Genomic DNA, 13,699 nt, shown 5'->3' with positions numbered 1-13,699 from the left:
CTGTATCCGGGAACTCGAATTAAATAAACGCGACACGTTACACTTAAACCGGTACGATCACGTCGGGGTCACCATGTATTTTGAAGGGACTATTTTGTCCTTCAATGAGGTTTTAGATGTCTTTTATCAAGGCAGTGTCACCAAGATAAAATTATAGGTTTAACGCAAGCACATAAACTTGGTTAAGACGGAGAGGAAATGATTGTAACACGATAAGTAGTTTTCACTTTCTCATTTCTTTATTGAAAAGTTTGTTCTTAAATACTAAATTATTGCTAACTTGCACATTTACATTGAATATCTTGACCTAGTAAAATGGTTTAATAATTATTACAAAAATAACTATTGTGGTTCATTAGCCTACAACCATTCTACGACATTGTTGTTGACTTTTTAGTTAATAACAATAAATCTGCGTTTGCAGTTTTTAACTAGAACGTTTCGTTTATCGCAATGACATAATGAATGAGTTATGACGATATGAACAAAAGCATGAACGCATACATTTATTATTTTGTTTATTTATTATTTAGACATAGTAATGCAAAAAGTCTTTAAGACCAACGTTTGTTTTTAAGCATAAATATATTTTCGATGATGTGAATGTCTGAACAACATCTCCGAAGAGTTTTGTTTCAAACAAGGAGACAGCCTTTCGTGTGATCTCTTCAACATCCTGCAGGAAAAGGTTATACGAGAGGCAAACGTCAAAAGAAGTGGCACAATCTACACCAATAGCCACATGTTACTTGCTTATGCTGATGATATAGACATCATGGGACGATCAGTAAAAGAAGTAACTGATACCCTTATGAAGGTCGAAGGAGAATCTGCTAAAGTGGGTCTGGCGGTAAACGGTGAGAAGACAAAGTTAATTGTGTCGACGCACAATGCGTCCATTGAGCTTGGACCAACTGTGGAAGTAGGTTCCTATAATTTTGAGGTAGTAAAAGATTTCGTCTACCTCGGCACCTCCGTAAACACAACAAACGACATCAGTTGTGAAATAATAAGAAGAATTGTAGTGGCCAACAGATGCTACTTTGGTTTAAGTAAGCAGTTTAAAAACAAAGCCACATCTCTTCAAACAAAAATAACGCTCTACAAAACACTGATACTACCCGTGCTGATGTATGGCTCCGAAGCCTGGGTACTTGCGCAAGCAGACATGGCAGTGCTTGGTGTGTTTGAGAGAAAAATTCTTCGAAACATCTACGGACCAATCTGCGTTGACGGTGAATATCGACGTCGCATGAACCACGAGCTGTATCTGCTATACAACGACATCAATATAGTTAAACGTATCGAGATGCAGCGATTGCGTTAGCTAGGCCATATCATAAGAATGAGCGAAGATGAACCCGCTAAAAAGGCGTATAAATTCGGGCCAAATGGCGGTGCACGCAGAATTGGCAGGCCAAGGAATATATGGCGCAAACAAGTGGATGAAGAGATGACAAGGCGCGGTATTCCAGAAAGCGAAGCACAAAACAGAGAGAATTGGAGATCTTTTCTTAGTTCGGTCTATGGAACAAATGTTCAGTAATGGACCAGCTAAGTAAGTAAGAAATTTTCGGACAACTGTGAACCTTAAATTTCAAATAACAGGTAGTTCGGTCGCAGTCCTGTCGAAGGCTGCTTTATAATCGACAAATATATGGTAGGTGTCGATCTGCATCTCTGCGGTCTTCTCCAGGAGTTGTAACAGGGTAAATATCTGGTCAATGGTAGACTTGCGAAGTCTAAAGCCGCATAGGTATGACACAATTATTCCGTTGATCCAATTATTGGCCCAATTATTTCGTCCGTTCGCACAATATCCCCGACACTATCTTATAAGCAACAGGGAGGAAATGTATGCCCCTGTAGTTTGAAAACATGGTCTTAACTCCCTTCTTGTGGATGGGACGCAGGATGCTCAGGTTCCAATCGTCGGGTACGCGTTCTTTCTTCCAGATTCATACACCTTATCAGCGTATCGCCTCCGGTTTTGAACAGCTCGGCTGATAAGGCAACGGCTCCTGCTGCCGTCGGTTTTTGCTGTGTTTACTCATCTTTACCGGGCGGTAAACATTTAATGTCATCTTCTGGGATCGTAACCCTCGATATCTTCCCTACTACTGGATACCATATCTTAAGCACACTCTCTGTTTCGGTTACGAAATTGTTGGTCAATACAGAAAGATGAACTTGTATCAAGGCCATCAGTTTGATATTTCACCCTTTGTTAGAATTTCATGATTTTTTCACACTCCCGCTTTCCCAACTCTCTCTTTTTCTTGCGGTAAAGACGTTTCCCCTTTTCAGCCGATATGACTCTCTAGCAGTACACGTTTTTACTGATAGTAGAGTAGCCCTATATGCCGAACTTTTCTCTTCGGTAGCAGCACGACACTCCTGGTCATACCACGGTTTACGATGCGAAGTCTGTCAGCCTCATTGCATTGTCAGATGTTTCAATGTATATATATTATATTCTATATTTTATTTTATTCTAAATTCTCCTTTCCTATATGTTTTTTTTTTCAAGTACAAGTCACCTGCCAATGCGTAAACTATAGATAAGGTCTATAAAAAGTGAGAACATTCCTGGTACAGATTCGCAAATCAAGGGCCGTGAACTTTGGAGGGGTTTTATAACGTTCTTATAGGTAAACGCGCTGCACATGTTAGCTCACTACCCTTTAACGGGTGTTAAAGGCAGCCCCCAGATGATACCACGGGGAGATTAGTGTCCACTCGATATGAAAGAGGGAGCAAGATTAGAGTTGGGCAATCTCCTTCAATTGATCCGGATCACTATCTCGTTCAATGGACACCGGTAATTTCTTTGACAAAACTGCGTATACTTAATTTCACACGTTGGTTTTTATGATGTTACTCATTCGTCTTTGAATGAGGACAGTGATCCGGATAGTTCAATTGAACGAGATTACCCAACTATAAGCAAGATAGGTCCTGGACTTTGCCGTGTTAAAGCCGGCCAGGGCCGCTGCTTGATATCTTCAATCCCCTACGTCACCCATCCTTTTTTGCTATAAAATTAAAACATTCATAATTATCAATTACGACATTGGCAAAATTCCAAAAACTCAGAGTTCTTGGAATAAAATAAAATGTTGAACACGTGTCAATTGACCTTTGAAATTTCCATCAAGGTTGACCAATTGATTGTTGCACCCAACAACAGAATAGCCGTAGTGGTAGTAGTGGTGTTGAGTGGTTGCGTAAGTGTCCTTTAATGAAGATGAAAAATTATCATTATATTTTAATTCTGTAACTAATTAAAAAATTCTAATTAGACAAGATAAAGGGCGCCCTTGTCATTGCTGTTTGTTGTTGTCGATGGTGTAACTTTGCGATAATAACACTGAGCATCATCAACGAAATGCCGCATTGAAATAAAGGTGTAATGAATCAGCAGCTTTGCTTTCGTATTACCACAGATCTATCCATCTTTTTGCTGGGCTGTGCTTCTCTGTAATGCGTTCTTCAGCTAAATAAATTTTTTCCTGCTGAAGGAATGTAATGAATGAAGCTCATTACGGTATCTTTTATTATGTGACTTTTAATGTTGAAATTACCACAAGTGCTGACTGGCTTAATGCCGGAGAGAAGCCAATGTAAAACCACCGAAATGGAATTAAATGAAGAATCGTCCAAAAACAAAAAAAAAAAAACAGCAACACCAACGGTGAAGCAAAAGGAAATCTGAAGTGTTGGAGCGTAAAGGGTAAATACAATTTATTTGTCCCAACATACGAGGGCTGTACTTGAAATGTGAGGGAAATTGGAAGAAGAACAAGAAAAACCAACTAAAATAAAAAAAGTAAAACATAAGGATTTAAACTTCAAGTGGTAGTGGACCTTTTCATAACAACAGACAGAGCACAGATAGTTTTGTCGATTGTGGCAAATAATCAACTCATGCCGTTAAGGACAAATGAAAAGCGAAGGAGTTTGTTTTTATGCAATTTTTATACCCCTCGTCTGGAAAAATGCTTGGAGAAGACATATGAAAAATATTCATGTTCAACACTGCCTGCTGTAACAAAAAAATAACTATTTCACATGTCTTAGTTTTGCAAAAAAAAAGTATTAATGGCCTTAAGTTCGGTCGAGCTCAACCCTCAACTTAAGTTCAACCACGAGTTATACTGAAATAAAATGGAACAATTCGTTTATAAAAGTACTAAGCTCTTCCGCAACATCAAGGCTTATTCATAGAGTAAGTGGAATATGCTAACTGCAGAATATCATTAAACCCTCAGCATTTATGCTAACGAGGGTATATACACTATCATACGGATGAAATGTGCCTCATAGAAATAATGTTTTTTTTTTTTCAGATCCCAAGCATGTTTGGACGAAATCCATTTCAGAGAATTTGGAGTCGATTTAGCAATGCCCGTCCGTCTGTCTACCTGGCTAACTGGAACACACGATAACTCTCGAACGGATTAACCTATTTGACTTTCTTAATATTTTGTCCATACTTAGTTTAAGTTCGAAGATGGGCCATATTGCTTCAATCCCTCGTGTACCTCCTCCACAAAAGTTCAATTTTTCGCAAAAAGTTATGCGCACGATAACTCTCGAAGGGACAGACGGATTTGGTCCATACTTTGCACATAGTTATATTTCTACCAAACACAGATCGGGTACCTCCCACAAAAAATTTCGGAAAAGTACGCTTTATGACCTCATCTCGAATCGTTTTGAGTTTTGTTGTAACAGCTTGTATTCGCTGTCCCTTTTACGATGGCACACGTTTTTTCAAGTCTATATGGTAATATTCAAAAATGTTTTACAATCGTTGAAGTTGAGGTTCACCATTTAATAAGTCGCGAACTGTTAATATATTTTATAAAATATGAATATATTTATATTAACTGAAGTGTTTAAGCCACGATCTCATAATATGGACCATAACAAATAATTTTCGTGGAAGCTGCGTTGGTGGTATTATAAAAAATGGGTAAAAATGTGTTGAAGTTAGCAAGCTTTTTTGTGTTTTTCTTGATTTCTGGTCAAACCAGGGAAAATTCAGACCTGAGCTCAAAGAAAGAATTGAAGAATACCCCTTGGGCAACATGATTCTAATGTGTGACTTCCCGATATATACAGTGCATCTCCATAAAATCGATGCTGACATTTTGAAGTTTTGAAATCGGGGTTTTTTGAATTTTTATTATAATTGGAGGGCGCAACCAGATAATAACCTAATCTGTTTATTGGATTGTAGAACTCGTGATTCCACGTCGTTTGATGTATATCTCATGGGTGTGCTCCGTACAGCTCCCTAGTAATAGGAGTCCAAATTCGAATTTGTGGTGCGTAATTTTTCTTTAAAAACTTATTTTTTGGCTTCAAAATTTACAACTGTGATTCAGGTACCCTTGAACCCCGCGTGATTTTAGTTTTTTCCGCGCCGGATTTAATGAGCCCTACCGCGATCGAATCCATCCACTAAAACCGCTGATATAGATACCCTGAAAATAGGAAAATAAGCACAATTTTATTTTGACTAATCCGCATACTAAACCGCGATTTCCCTTAAAATTTTTTACATAAATGGAATCCTTTATACGCGATTATAACATTTGTCAAAAATGTGTGTCATAAGTTACAGAGATTCGGGAGTAGTATTCGTATTTAACCAAAAATAGAATCAGGTAGCACATCCGCGGTTCTTGACGAATCTGTATAAAATTTGTCTTATTGACGTATTTTTAACAGGGGGTCACTGAAATCGGATGCGCCTTATAATCATATGAACATCGCGTTATTTTTACCCACATGAAGCATTTTGGAGTAGTAAGATGCAACTGATAGCACACTTTGGTCGCTGAATGAAACATGGAAAAATGCAAACATATTGACAGAGATGCACTCGCTCTATACGAAAAGCACATGCGCCTCAACTGATTTTAACTATTTCTCGCGTTATACGGTTTTTAACTCTTACGTTTTTTCTTTGATTGTAATGTCAATATCACTCTTTATTTCCTAATTCTAGTGCTTATCACACTAAGCAATTATACTTTCACGATGATAAACTATTCTCCTTGAAGAGGTTTTAGCAAAATAATTCAGGTTTTGTTTGGAAATTTAGCGAAATAGTAGAATAACTCCCAAAAAATGTTCTCAAATTTTTCGTATTAAACCAAAAAATATATTCTTGAAATAATGTCCCAACAATACAATTTTGTCTTTTGCTGTAGCTGAAATATGCAATTTAAAATCCTTATCTATAAAATTTTGGTCTCACATTTTTCTGGACATTGTCTAGATTCTGTACGTATTTTTAATTTACTTTTTTAGAGATTTTTATGGACTTTGAGTTAGAATAAATAAAATGTACTCCAAAATTCCTTCATTATTTTTTGATTTTCCGCGAAAATGAAAATACATTTAGCAAATATTAAGGCGTCTACGGATAGATATTAAATGTTGTTACCGATTTATATATACATTTTGGTATTACAACACAAAGGGAATTTATAAATATTTTTTCTTTATAAGGGAATAAAACCCCCCATAACTTTTGGGCGCAGCATCCAATTTTGTGAACGCGAACAGATTTGAAACCACGATTTTTTTCTTAACCCATGTACCAAAAATCGTGAATGTGCTTGTAAAAAATTTTTTTAATTTTTTTTCGATGGAATTGTAAAGGAAATTTGAAATTTACCATATGTACTTAGAAAGTGGCCCTTGTGCTGCAAATATCCGCTAAGGAACCATGTGTAGTGGATGCCGCGCAGGATAACTCTCCAAAGGATAAACCAACTAGATCCAAAATTTGGTAGTCGTAATATTTTGTGCAAACTTAAATCAGGTCCTAAGATGGGCAATATCGCTCCACTCCTTTGGGTACCTCCCCCACAGGAGTTCAGTACTAATAACTCTCTAAGGCAGTACGTTGCACATCGTGATATTTCTACGAGTCATAGATCAGTTTATAATATGGACAATATATGTCAACTCCTTGGGGTACCTCCCACACAAAATTTCGAAAAAGTGCAACTATGCCTACTCTGCTCTCGAATCGATTTGATTTTTCTGGCAACAGGTTGCACTCAAGGTCCCTATTACGATGGTACGTACAAGTTTTTTGAGTGGCAAGTCCATACTTCTTGAGAAAAGCTGTAACAAATCCCTACGGCCAGGAAGTGTAGTTGCTGGTGCGCACTACAACTCTCGAACCAAATACTGCGTTGGTCCACACTTATCGTAATATTTCTTCGAATATTATATACAATTCGAAGGAGGTGCTTATTTGTTCTACTCTTCCGGTACCTCCCCCACAAAAGTTCGAAAATATTCCCAAATAGTAAGCGCGATTTGGTTCAAACTTTGCATTTCGAAATATTGTGTCCAAACTTATTTTATGTTTAAAAGTGGGCCTTATCGGTTCACTGCTTTGGCGTACCACCCACACAAATGTTCAATATTTTTATTTAAGTGCCGTTAAGGGTCTGTTCGAGGATCCGTGGGAAATTTTTACCGAAGGTACTCCTAGTGTCCCTATATACAGCGATAATATGTTTTTCGTGAGCAAGTGCATGTTTCCTGATATAATGGTCCACAGTATAAATTATATGGTGACCAACTGAAATGACTAGTAGGCGCGATATCTACCGAGAGGAATGTCTTCCAAAATAAGACCCACATCCAAAATGGATTGTGTCGGCTCATTTCTTCAGGTACCTCCCCCCCAATACTTTTGAGCTTTAGTCCAAATCCATATTTTTGTCGGCAAAATTCTGAAAACCGACTAAATACATAAGTTTTTTGGGAAATGAGTGTTTCAATTAACACTGACTGAGGGTATACCTCTGTCGAAAAAAACTTCAAAATATGTAAAATCTGATGTATAATTATATTGGCTGTATACCAAAATAGTGACCTGTATTGATTATTTTCTACGTGGAAACCTCCATTGAGAACACGAAATACTATGTAGTCACTACAGCCGACAACTCCTTAAGAAGACAACATATCGAGCGGTATCGCTGTACCTTTCAGTACCAAGTTAAAACAATTTCGTTCTCGAGGAACCGTTATATGGGTCCAATGTCTTCATTTTCTTTGTGGATAAGTTTTTTATAACCACTAGCAACCCTAAATGGCAAATTAGACGTATTTTGGTCGGAAAATTTAGCTAAAGTCAACAAAGTAGCTAAAATCATGAGGTGCCGTGATTTGAGGGTTGTACTTTTATGGCGCCAACAATTAGCTAAAATCTTCAAAACAGCAAAAATAGCGGGGCTATTTCAAAACTAGGACCTATGTCAACATTTTTTCGTAGAGTTTTGTGACCAGTGGGAACCTCAAATGTAATACTACAGCTAATTTAATTAGTCAATGTTGGTAAAGCCCTGAAATCTTAAAAAACACAACCCGATGGTACCATTCTATGTGGATACTTCCAAAAATTTGGAACCATTTTTTAGAGTAAGATACGAAAATTAGTTTAAAAAATTATATCCAACACAATCCGGAATCCCACAGGACAGCATTATGGGACACTTCTCTACCTCAATGTAGCTGTAAATCTATTCACCTCGACTTTTCCCCAAGGCCACTGGGAACTTCAAATGTCTAGTTTAACGGTACAAAATGTAGCCAAAATTCTCAAAATACCGAAAATTGGGAGGTACCGTCTTATGGGCGTTATAGCATAACAGGGACCTACAGTGGTGCTCAAATCATTTGCAACTGGAATGACTACTTCACTTTTTATATAGTTCTGAGGCAATTTATGGATTTGAAATGCAAATATTTTTGTAGGTTTATTTAAAGATTTAAAAAATAATTAGCAATAATTGCACTTATTTTACAAAAATATGCCAAACAAAAGTCGGATGTGCAAGTGTGAAAATTTGTTTCAAAATCTGAGGAAACTATATTTGTTTTGGTAATATATTGTGAATTTAATCATGTATATATTAACTGGGCGCATTATAAAGGTATCCAGTTAACTAAATAAATTAATATATAATCTTTGGGATCCTGTCTCTAAGGACAATTGTTAAACACCAAGGTTTGATTCGATATTTAATAGTGTATAGTCCATTTTTGGGTCTCGGAACCTCCTATATGAATTTAGATCTGTTAATGTTATCGGGTCCGATAAGAACACAAAAAATATTTGCAAAAGAAACTAGTTTTACGTCGTATATGTATATACCTTTAGTGGCGGTATTATGCCAAACAAAGAGGGTGTCCGGTCAGTTTTTAAATCTAATAAAAATCTCGGCATCATGCCTCCAGTAAAATATATGTTCATAAAAATACCTTCAGGTTAATATAAAACACCATATACGTTATGGGTCAACTTTTTGTATAAGGGGACAAATGCGATTGTCATTCGACCATATATACATATATAATTGTTCCACAAACATCTCAATGATACGGGTCCTACTGTTTACTGCCGAATCCGAACGGCGCACAGAGGACGAAATCATTGATCTAGCGGCGCGAAAGTCAAAAAATCAAAGTATAAAATTGCTAAATGTTTTCCATTATATTGATTACAGACACTCTGCTGACTAAGATTTTGTTTTTACTTTTTTGTTGTTGTAAATATTCACTCAGTTATTCAGTTATTATTTAATAAAATTGTTGCTAAAAACCTGATCTCATATTTGTGTAATTGTTAAATAAATTCGTAATTAAACTAAACAAAGTTTATTTTTTATTGATAGGGGAGGGATTAAGTTAAATTAAAATAAAATGTTTGGGGCCTGAGGTTACATAGTTATAAAGCAATAAATTTTCAAAAATTATTATTTTTTGTATGTTTTTAGTGCAATATACTTTGTTGGATGGAGCGTAACTACAAAGGTCCACCGAGTTTCGGTCCAGTTATTTTTTTTAACAATTAAATTGGACTCCCTAGATTCCGAATAACCAAAATTTAGCTGCAAATAGCTGCAAATCTTTCTGATAAATGGTCTTGAAAAATAGCTAAATCCTCAAAATACCCAAAATCTGTCGGTACGGTTATATGGGGGCTATATCAAAATGTAGACCTATGTTCGCAATTTTTGGTGGAGAATTTTTGTGTCCACTGGGAACCCCAAATACCAAATTACACCTAATTTGGTCGGAAAAAGTAGCTTTAAATCCCCAAAGTACTGAAAGTCGGGAGGTACCTTAAAAGGGGCCTATACCCAAACGTGGACCTATGACCACAATTTTTGGTTGAAAGGTTTAGTGGTCACTAGGAACTCTAAATACCAAATTACAACTAATTTGGAAGAAAAAGGTGGCTTAAATCCTCAAAATATAGAATATCAGGAGGTACCGTTATATGTTGTTCATATTTAGTCCATAATTACCCACAGACACGGATTGAGTTTGTGCAAAATTTCAGGAAGATATCTTCATTCGTTTCCAAGTTATTAATTTCGCGCCGCCGTGGTTTCAACCACTGTGCGGCGTGGCTTTAGACACCGCTTGTAGAGAACTTTTATCGGTGGTATGCATCGGAGGGTTTTGTAGAGATTTGTCTATTCCAAGCGATTTTAGTTCTTTTTACGCGGTATCTAGCACATTTTTAAATATTGTCCTGTTCTTATGTTTTTGTTTTTTTTTTTTTTTTTTTGGACTGCTTTGGATCCACGTTTTCAGAAATAAACATTTTTGTAAATCTTTGATACAAATTTTGGGCCATAACTTTTGTTTCTTCTAAAAAATTTGACATGTCTTGTTTTCGGCATACTTGCCTGACAAAATTAAACATAAGCTTGGTAAAATGTATTGCCGTTGAACGTTTTTGTCCCCTTCTTCTGATTAAAAGCAATCTTATTTCCATCAATACAAAAAATTAAGCAATAGATATTCGAACCACGGAGTTGGAGATGTTTTGAGTAGGCTAAAACACCTAATCCTGCGATATTTCACACATTGCTGTAACATATGTGTTAAAAACTGAATAATCGTTGTTAAATCTTGAAAGTAGGGTCAACAAAAAATCAAATTCCTAAAAAATATATTTCAAAACACAAAACGTCCCTAAAAATAGTTTAAATATGATATAGGCACCTGAATTGCAAATGTTTTGAGCAGCACTGTATGTTTACAATTTTTATTGGATAAGTTTTGTAACTGCTGGGAACCTAAAACTTCAAATAACAAGTAGTCCTGTGAAAAAAGTGTAGCTAAATTCCTTAATTCTTTCTTGAAATCGGGAGGTACCGTAGTACTGAGGCAATACCTAAACATGATCCTATTTTGAAAATTTTTTGTGGAGAAGTTTCGTAACCGCAAGGAACCTCAAATGTCAAAATGTACAAACAGTTGAGCCAAAAAATATATTTTAAACCCTCAAAATAACGAAAATCGGCAGGTACCGTTATATGTGGACTACATCTAAACCAGTGTTAATCACCACTGGGCTCGCGAGCCGTGTCTGTGTGAACGCACACAATCTCAATTGTGGTGAGTTTGAACGTTTCTCTCACCACCGATCATCTTCTTTGTTTTAGCAATGAATCAACGCACACGAAGTTTATCTAGATAGGGATAGATAATCTCGTGTGTGTGTCCAACACAAACGGGGCGGTTGCATTTGTAGTTGTTGGTGAACACTGATCTAAACATGAACCTATGTTGACAATTTGTGATCACAGGGAACATCAAATGTCAAATAGCAGGTAGATCAGTCATTAAATTTAGTTAAACTCACTTACTTACTTACTTAGGTGGCCCATTACAGAACGTTCTATAGGCCGAACTAAGAAAAGATCTCCAATTCTCCCTATTTGTTGCTTCGCTTTCTGGAATACCGCGCCTTTTCATCTCATCATCCACTTGTTTGCGCCATCTATTCCTTGGCCTGCCAATTCTGCGTGCACCGCCAAGCGGTCCGTGTTTATACACCTTTTTAGCGGGGTCATCATCGCTCATTCTTATGATATGGCCTAGCCAAGGCAATCGCTGCATCTCGATACGTTTAACAATATTGATGTCGTTGTACAGCAGATACAGCTCGTGGTTCATGCGACGTCGATATTCACCGTCAACGCATATTGGTCCGTAGATCTTTCGAAGAATTTTTCTCTCAAACACACCAAGCACTGCCATGTCTGCTTGCGCAAGTACCCACGCTTCGGAGCCATACATCAGCACGGGTAGTATCAGTGTTTTGTAGAGCGTTATTTTTGTTGGACGAGATGTGGCTTTGTTTTTGAACTGCTTACTTAAACCAAAGTAGCATCTGTTGGCCAATACAATTCTTCTTTTTATTTCACAACCGATGTCGATTGTTGTGTTTACGGAGGTGCCGAGGTAGACGAAGTCTTTTACTACCTCAATATTATAGGAACCAACTTCCACAGTCGGTCCGAGCTCAATGGACGCATTGCGCGTCGACAGCATCAACTTGGTCTTCTCACCGTTTACCGCCAGACCCACTTTAGCAGATTCTCCTTCGACCTTCATAAAGGTATCAGTTACCTCTTTTACTGATCGGCCTATGATGTCTATATCATCAGCATAAGCAAGTAACATGTGACTATTGGTGTAGATTGTGCCACTTCTTTTGACGTTTGCCTCTCGTATAACCTTTTCCAGCAGGATGTTAAAGAGATCACACGAAAGGCTGTCTTCTTGTCTGAAACCTCTTTTGGTACCAATCTCTTCGGAGAGGTTCTTTCCTATTTTAACTGAGGACCTCGTGTCAGTTAAAGTCATTTTGCAAAGACGGATGAGCTTTGCGGGGATACCAAATTCAGACATGGCTTGGAACACCTTTGAACGCAGCGGGCTGTCGAAGGCTGCTTTATAACACTGTGAACCGAAATTTTGGGGGGTGGAAAATTCCTATTGGAGATGAAAGCCCTTGTTGAGTATATACAGAACCCCGAGGGACAGATTCGCCGTGAGTCGAACTTCCGCGATATGGCGTGATGAATATTTTGCTGGAGACCCTAAAAGCCATCTGGAATCAGCGTTATATCTTTGTTCGCTGTTGTTTAAGCTTATATTTAAGATGACATGTCTGCAGTCAAATCAAATGAGGATTTTTTTGTAGAACATTTCGACCTTCTAACTCGCTTCCTTCAATGTCCTTTTCGTCCTTTATTTCAAGAACCGTAATAAAAGTGGTACAAGATGACATTTTTCCGCTTCGAAATATTCTACAAAAATGTGGCTCGGAAGATTTTAGGTACGGTTCCCAAAGACATAAAATCGATAAAATCTTGTTTAAGCGGTTGTTTTTCACTTGTACCCGAATCTTGCTCAGACAGCCCCATATCTATTTATTTCAATATATTATTGTTAACCTATTGATGACCGAGAATTCTCGGAGTCATTAAAAATGTTGCATCTCGTTTTGCTAAGCACGTTAATTTAATAATTTTTTGGAATAAAGATCCGGATATCCGAATTATGGAACCGGTTATTCTGATATTAAAACCGAATTTTTATCCGGTTTTTATGAACCGATTAACCGTATATGTATATCATTAGAAAGCTATTAAAATTTTCAATCAGATATGATTAATATGCATTAGAAATTTTAAGCGGCTTTGGTGCTGGAACGAAAAAACCGTATTTTCGAAACGTTTCTTAACGTTTGTGAGGATACCTTTCTGTGCGTGAAAAAGAGTTATGATCATGACCTGGGGGGGTGGAAAATTCTTTTTGGAGGTGAAAGCTCTTTGTGAGGACATACAGAATC

This window comes from Musca autumnalis, unplaced genomic scaffold, assembly GCF_047663935.1.
Source record: "Musca autumnalis isolate F117 unplaced genomic scaffold, ASM4766393v1 scaffold_3, whole genome shotgun sequence".
NCBI lineage: Eukaryota > Metazoa > Arthropoda > Insecta > Diptera > Muscidae > Musca > Musca autumnalis.
Note: the sequence above shows the minus strand (reverse complement) of the source record.